At 36.5% G+C, this 8,150-nt stretch overlaps 1 pseudogene; it reads left to right on the forward strand.

The window, feature by feature from the left end:
• LOC109840526 overlaps positions 1-7,697 on the forward strand; it is a 22,182-nt pseudogene extending 14,485 nt beyond the window's left edge.

The raw sequence follows: 8,150 nt of genomic DNA on the forward strand, positions 1-8,150 counted from the left end.
GCCAGCCAATCGTACCCTCCCCAAAACCACCATCATTTCATAGTTGACTATCTCGTGGAGAAGCTTGGGTTCTCTTCAGAAAAAGCAATCAAAGCCTCCAAGTACCTCTCCTCCCTCAAATCCCTGGAGAAGCCCGAATCGTTCATGGGTTTCATGGAAACCCACGGTTTCAGCCATGCCCACATCAAAAAGATCCTATCTTGGCATCCAAAATGTCTCCTTTTCAACGTAGAGAAAACCCTAGCTCCAAAGTTCCAATCTTTCAAGGACCTAGGCTTCTCAGGTTCTGATCTTGTTGACCTCATCAATTCAAATAACAGATTGATAGGCCTTAATTTCAACAGCAACGTCCTCCCAAGAATCCAATTCTGGCTAGGACTGATTGGTTCTAGAGACCACCTCATCAGGCTCTGCAAGCAAAATAACAACTTTATTTTACATAGCATTGGGAATAATGTGATGTCCAATATCTCATTTCTCAGAAGTTGCGGCGTCTCCGATGAGAAGATCAGAATGGTGGTTCGACATAGCCCCAGGTTCATCGTCCAGAGGCCACAATCTATGGTTGAAGCTGCTGACCGAGTTGATAAGGAAATGGGTATTGCTCGAGGCTCAGGGATGTACATATGGGCTTTGTTAGCTCTTAACAAGGTAAGCAAGGTTAGATTGAATGAGAATCTTGAGACCATGAAGAAATTTGGGTGGTCAGAGGCCGAGTTCCTGTCTGCATCCTGCAAGGCCCCTGTCATCTTGACCCTGTCCCAAAAAAATCTGGTTACTAAGATGGAGTTCTTGTTGAAATAAGCTGAATGCGAACCCAGTTATGTTGCCCAATGCCCTTTGCTTTTGATGTATAGCTTGGAGAAGAGATTGATTCCACGGTATAATGTGATAAAGATTCTTATGCGGAGAGGATTGCTTACGAAGGCGCTTAAGCTTTTAACTATCATGAATTTTTCAGAGAAGGTGTTTATGGACAAGTTTCTTGTTCCATATAAGCAGAAGGTTCCTGAGCTTCTTGAGATTTATATGGATGGGTGTAGAAAGTGAGCTGCCTGTGAATCCTCTGTTTGCTTATACAATCAAGGTATTGTTACTGATGACCGTACTTTTTTTGTTTTCGAGTTTAAATTCGCGATTATCCACTAATGTTGTGTCAAAAATGATTTAGTTGGCAAATTAAGTGGTCTTACCTTAGGGCCTGTTTGGATTTGTAGGGGGTGTAAGGGAAACTGAGTGAAGGGAAGGGAAGGGAAGGGAGTTCCCTTCCCCTTGGTTACACCCCAATTTGGGGGGTAACAATTTATACTATTAGGGGGTGAACCAAGGGGAACTAGGGTGAATTAACTTCACCTCCTAAGTGTTCTCAAACAAGGTGAATGGAGGTGAATGGTTCCCCTAACTTCCCTTCACCCTCATTCCCCTCAATCCAAACAAGCCCTTAGATTTTACATCATTACACGGGATCTTATTTGAAGTCCACCCTTCTGTTTTTTTGTTGTAATTGGGAGAACATATACATGCTTAATAGCTGTGGCAAATGTCCACCATATTTTGTTCATGTTTTGTTGAAATTCTTAAAGATATTGGATGCTAGGACTTTATTTTCCCATGGACCATTGGTTATGTTCTGAATGCAGTATAAGGAAATTAAGCTGTACTTTGAATAGCTTAATCTCGTGTCATTGGTTTTTGGGTGTACAAAGTGATATGTTTCGACTTTAATTATCAACATCTTTTCTTAAATAAAATGAGAATTGAGAGAAAGATAATATGTAACGCAAGTTCCTTTGCCAACATGAATCCCTCTTTTCCAGTTAGCTCTGCTAAAGACCTTCTCGTTTGTCCATTAAATTCTTCCTAGCTGTTTTATACAACACTAGTGAAATTATAGGGTTAATTCACCAGAAAATAAGGTCTACAGAGATGGGTTTCCCCATTTTTTGAAACGGTTATAAGCATACCTAGAAATACTAACCCACCGTATCACAATTTTCTCAATTGCTACGGTACCTACAAACATAGGTACAATTTAGTCAATTGTCAGGGTATACAAACTTTAGATAGGTACAATTTAATCAACTGTCAGGGCAGTACAAACTATAGAGAAAGTTAATATGTAACATAAGTTCCTTTGCGAACATGAATCCTTCTTTTCCAGTTAGCTCTGCTAAAGACCTTCTCCTTTGTCCATCATATTCTTCCTGGCTGTTTTAGACAGCATTAGTGAAATCATAGGGTTAATTCACCACATGGTCGACAGAGATGGTTTTCTCCATCTTTTGAAATGGTTATAAGCATACCTAGAAATACTAACCCACCGTATCACAACTGTCACAATTGCTACTGTACCCACAAACATAGGTACAATTTAGTCAACAGGGTAGTACAAACTTCAGATAGGGTTTTGTGTCATACATAGATGCTGCCAAAACTTGACTGATAGGCAACACATTAATATATATATGTTTAATAACTATTTCTACTTCTTTGTTAGCGGGAAACAATTTGTTAATTTGATGACAAGAACACATATAGTAGATATGGTTTTAAACTGAATTTATTGGAGATTCATGAAAATTGCTACGGTTTAAACAGTATCTAAAGCATTATTTTATACATACTATTAATGTTTATTTTCAATATCTTTCATTTTTATTTATACTTTAATGTTTAGAATAAACACCTAAGCAATAAAAATAAGTAAATCCATTATTAATTTAACAAAGAAAATAAACAATTATAATAGATATTGACTCCAAATGTTAGATCCTAGCATTCAAATAGGGGGGCTAATGCAACGGAAGTAATAAACCTCGGAATCTTCCAAGGGGCGTTGTTTGAATCCACAAAGAACAATATCTGAATCCACGAAGAACTTTGAATCCACGAAGAAAATATAATCCTTACCCAATTATTGATGAATCAATATAATCCCTACTTGAACACTAGGATTTGTTTCCTAAATGAATATCTTTTAATTTGTAAGAGAGGGAAAGGAAACAATGGAGTCAATATGTCGAATTAAGCATAATGCAAAAATAATCCTTGCCCAATTATTGATGAATAAATATCAAAGGATATTTCTAATTTACATAGATCCACTGATTGATGAACTATAATGAATACGAAAATCAGATAATACTCGTAACTAGTGTAGATGAATTAGCCCCAACATATTACCTTGCAATTTTTTCTAGCAATTGTAACCAGTCAGTCAGATGTATTAGACTACACTTACATCAATCCATAATATGTCCTATTGCAATTTTATAGGAATTGCTTTCGAAAACAGCGTAGTATAATTTTCTAGACATAACAAGCTTCAAGAAATTATCTTTCAAGCTATAAATTAACCAAATGCATAAATTTTCACTAGGTGCAGCTACTTAAAACAGATTTAAACCTTCCCTTAAACATATATAAGGCTTGATTAGAGACTTCTACAAGATTGTTTCAAGTACTGAAATTTTTCACATCACTTGTAAATTTAATTCCAAATTCAATAAATCAACGAGCAAGTGTGATTTAATGCCTTGGCTTTGTGGTCAAAACCCTTCATTCTCATTCCTTTTCCCTCTGCTTTTGGTGCCTTGGCGCAGGATCATTTTTATCCAGTAGAAGGTTATTTGCGATTTTGAAAGAGACTAGGATATATGTGGCAATCAATGCTTAAGGGGGAAATTAGTGAGAAAAAGTTAAGATTTACACGAAAAGAGAAGGTTTTGAAGGCTGGCCTAATAATTTATCACTAAATAATGAGGAAATAGCACAAGAGCAATAATCCATGAATTTACATTATTTAGCTAAAAGTTTTCCAAAAAAATAAAAACAAAGTAATGGATGCAAGAGCGCTGTTCTTTGGTTTAATTGGACGAAGAGGATGACAGCATGAGTGAAGGGCTAATCACCATTGAGCTCCACTAGGGTCAGCGGGGGTGGATCGTCGTCAAACCTTGTCACTTTTTTTTGGATGAAGAAGATGACAGTGCTGATGAAGCATTAGCGGGAGCGGATCATCATTGAGCTTGTTGAAGAGGATAAAGACACTTCTCGCGAGGGTTGTTTGGGTTAACGTGGATGAGGAGGATGGCAATGTGGGTGAACTAGCAAGGACATATCGCCATCGAGCTTCGCTAGGGTCGGTGAGGGTGGATCGCCGTTGAGCCCTGCTAGAGATTTTTGGATGAGGATGATGATCGTCATTGAGCTCACGAAGAGGATAAAGAAACTTCTTGGTTAGAGTTGTTTTGGTGATGCTGTGTGGATTTCATGGATGAAGATGATGAGAAGGGGATGATGGAAGAGTGAGGAATCATGGGTTTTTCCTTTGTTTATTTTTTGCTTTGATGAACAGTTTTCACGGTGCAGTGAGGAGAATCATGAGCCTGTAAAAGCTTTTGGTTCAGTGCTTGACTTATTCTTGTTTCATGCCGAGTGGACTTATCTTTAATATGGTTTTGCGAAATTTGTATCTACATAGAGAACATTTTCATCATTTTCTCATTTACTAGTAACATCTATGGGGTATGTTGAGAAGCCTTCAAGGTTCAAGGTGGTTATGTGTGGCACCCCAAAGTTTAGGAGTTATGTGGAATAAACAAAGCTCAAGGGGTTATGTGCAAAACCCTAAAGATCACAATAGTTAAGCAAAATTAACCTGAAATTATAATGTGGAAATAGACAAAGACGATATACTAAAAAATATGATTACAACAAAGCGCATTCATAAGTTCAGATATTTCCAATACTGACCAAATGTGTTAAGTCTTGAATAGTCAGATAATGGATAAAGAAACAACTAAATCCATTGGCAAACAAAATCATGAGTAACCTATACACCATGGGTACGCGTCTGACTCTCAAGACACCAGTATCAGGCACCAACACATCCTTTGACATCCTTGAATATGTCTATGCAATTTTTCATATGTGTTGTCAATTATATAATGCATGTTTCAGTTTAAGACACTCGACATGCAGGTCTTAGGCATATATCCTACAGTTCATGTACAGTTTTCTAGATGTTTATTTAGTTTTATTTATACACCAAAGGTCAGTGAAAAACATTAAAATATTGATTTGTATAAAACCATGCGTAGATATTTCTGAAGTTTTCTTTAAAGTTGATAACCAAGTCATATTCCATTTGCAAAGTCATACAAACGTATGGTAGGTGAAAAGAGGCACAACTTCAGTGGAGATCCTTGATGTATTGGCCAAATATCATTTAGGTTCTTAAAGATTGGAAGTCATTAGTGGGAGTCCCTAACATTACCTCTTTCATTAGCCTATGTCTTTCATTAGCCTATGTCCTTTTACAAACTTCCGTTAAATATTGCCGACATGACGATGGCATGACATTGTCATGTCAACAAAAAAATTAGTGAATTTACAAGTTTGTATTGATTCTATTGAACATGGACTTTCACCAATTTTTTTTGCTGATATGGCAGGGCTACGTCATCGCCATGTGAGCAATATTTAACGAAAGTTTATGAAAATGACCCTAGGCTAATGACGGAGATAGCGTTAGGGACCCCACTGATGACTTACAAATATTAAGTACCCAAATGATATTTGGCTGATACATAATGGACCTCTGCTGAAGTTTTACCTGAAAGAGAGGATGCATGCAACTCTTCTATGTTTTAATTATTAAAAATAATTGCTTAAGACTATCAGAAGCACGAACACTGTTTGTATGTATGCATATAAACTGTCTTTATTCTTATAATTGGACCTGTTTTCACCTTGGTAGCCCAAGCCTACCCATTTTTAACTTTGATATCCAAAGCGACATCCCAAAAATGGGTAAACGAGCAAATTCGAGTTAAGGAGAAAAATATAGGAGACAATTACCAAGAATTTTGCTTGGATATGAGTTTGCATTATTGGATTATGGGATATTCAGGTAAGAATATTCTTAGATTTCCCACCCAAAAAAAAATCCTTTTCCTATGGACTTAATTTTTCCTATGAATATCCATTAATGTTGCTGTTTATTTTTCCAAGTGGAAGGCATTGCTGTTGATTTTTTATTGAGTGTCATTTACATTATTTTTCGAGGCATGAAGGCGTTTTCACAGAATTTTTTTAGTGGGAAGACATTTCCATTTCTTTCAAATATGAGAATTTTCAAACTTCTAATTGAAGCTCACACAAGCCAAAAAGGGGCTTCTTTTAAAGAATGGTAGATTGGGGATAAGGTTAGAGAAGGACTTCATATAATTGGCTCACTTAAGAAGGTGCTTGTTCTCTGAGGGAGATGTTGGTTTTGATCTGTAGCTAGCTTTGCTGGCCGAATGCTTAACAAGTATCACAATTATCTTCTTCGAGAGGATTCTGAAGCTCAAGTGTGTATGGATTATTGGCTAGATGGGATTCTTCAAAGTTATTTGCTAGTAATTACTTTCTTTTTTTCTTGTTCCTTTTTGTGTACCTTTGGAGTATAGATTTGTTTCAAAGTATTTTAATATTGTTGTTTCCTATGATGCAAATGCAGTCTTATTAGGGGATATTGTAGGACGTTTCTTGGTGCGTGATTTTAGTAATTTCCATATTTCTGAATATGAAGGCAAAATTGATAGATGTTTTGTTTTCTCATTGTGGTGTTTTCTCTCTTCCTTTTTCTCTTTTTCACTATGTATTTTTCTGTGCATATTTCTTTATTGTTCTACCGTGTTGCCAACTTGTATAAACAAATAGATCAAAGGTGCATATTATATTATGTTTCATTCGAACTTTTATGCCTTCACAATCTTGATACTATACATTTGAACAAAGTATGAAACAGTTAGTCCTTTTTTTAGAATGGCTAGAGAGTTTGTATTTTGTTCTTAATTGTGTTGGTAGGTTTACTGCGTTTGACATTGTTGTTTCTAGGTACAGATTGCTCGCTTATTAAAAAATTGAAAGTATTTCTTAGGCATTGTTGCTTACTGGTAATTGTTAACACTAAAAACAACAGCTAGTTTGGTGGGTAAAGCTGGAACCATCTACAGGAACTTCTTGTTTCCCCTGTAGTTTACTTTTTTTTTATTGAATGTATGTGATGAATCAGCAGCTTTTCTGAATTATTTTACTTCTTCATATGTTTTCCGCATAGCTACTTGATACTTGTAATCCGTCCTTAGGCTTCTGCAAAGTAAATGCGTAATCCATTCTTTTTTCCTTATTTCTCGTGTTAATTGGAATATTCTGAATACTCTATGCTACAATATTGCAGAAAATAGAGGTGTCACGGGAGATGTAAAAATCATTACTGCCGCAGTGGTTCGGATGCAATATGCAAAGATGTAAGGGACCTTCAACAGTAGCTTCAGAAAATATTTTGAATATTTATCATTTGCTAACATATACATTTTTTATTTTTGCAAGTTACGGACGTTTACTTAGTTTTTGAGTGAAGCTGTACGCAAGAATTCTCCCTGTTCAATGTCAAGAATTAGACATGGGATAGCATGCTCAGATGCAATGGCCTATATTATAACGGCGTTAAACTTACTGTGGTTGCCTTTTCGAGATTTAGTGTTGTTGTCAAGCTTTAGAAAGTTGGAATTTATTAACTTTTGCCCTGAGTGCATTTTCTATATGGTTGGCGCTTGAGGTTGATTCCTGCTTGTTACCGGTATTTAAATATTTTATCTTATGAAGATATTCTTGTGATTGCATATATGCCACTGAGAGTTATCTTCTTAGAAAAATGATAGGGGCACACTCCCAACCACACCTCCAACCACATCCCCTCTCTCATTTGTTACAGTGTGCTCTCATTTGTTACAGTGTACCGGGTCTCACATGAGATTTTAAAATTTTAAAATCTCATGTGGGGCCCGGTGCACTGTAGCAAATGAGAGAGGGGGTGTGGTTGGAGGTGTGGTTGGGGGTGTGCCCCTAGTGTCACACATCTTCTTATATGTATGGAAAGGACAATGCTGTATTAAAATAGATAAATGTACCACTCATTTAATAAAGATTATTATACGCATATGAAGGAGAATACTGTATTTAAATGGTCGACCGATCGGGTCAATTTTAGGTTTGAGTTAGGGTTTTTGTTTCTTTGGCACACGCACAAATAGCATAAAGGGGGTCTACCAAGTCTAGGCTTTTGGTGAAAGCCATCAAAAGATTGCAAATTGCAAAGA

Source organism: Asparagus officinalis, chromosome 1 (assembly GCF_001876935.1).
Source record: "Asparagus officinalis chromosome 1, Aspof.V1, whole genome shotgun sequence".
Lineage (NCBI taxonomy): Eukaryota > Viridiplantae > Streptophyta > Magnoliopsida > Asparagales > Asparagaceae > Asparagus > Asparagus officinalis.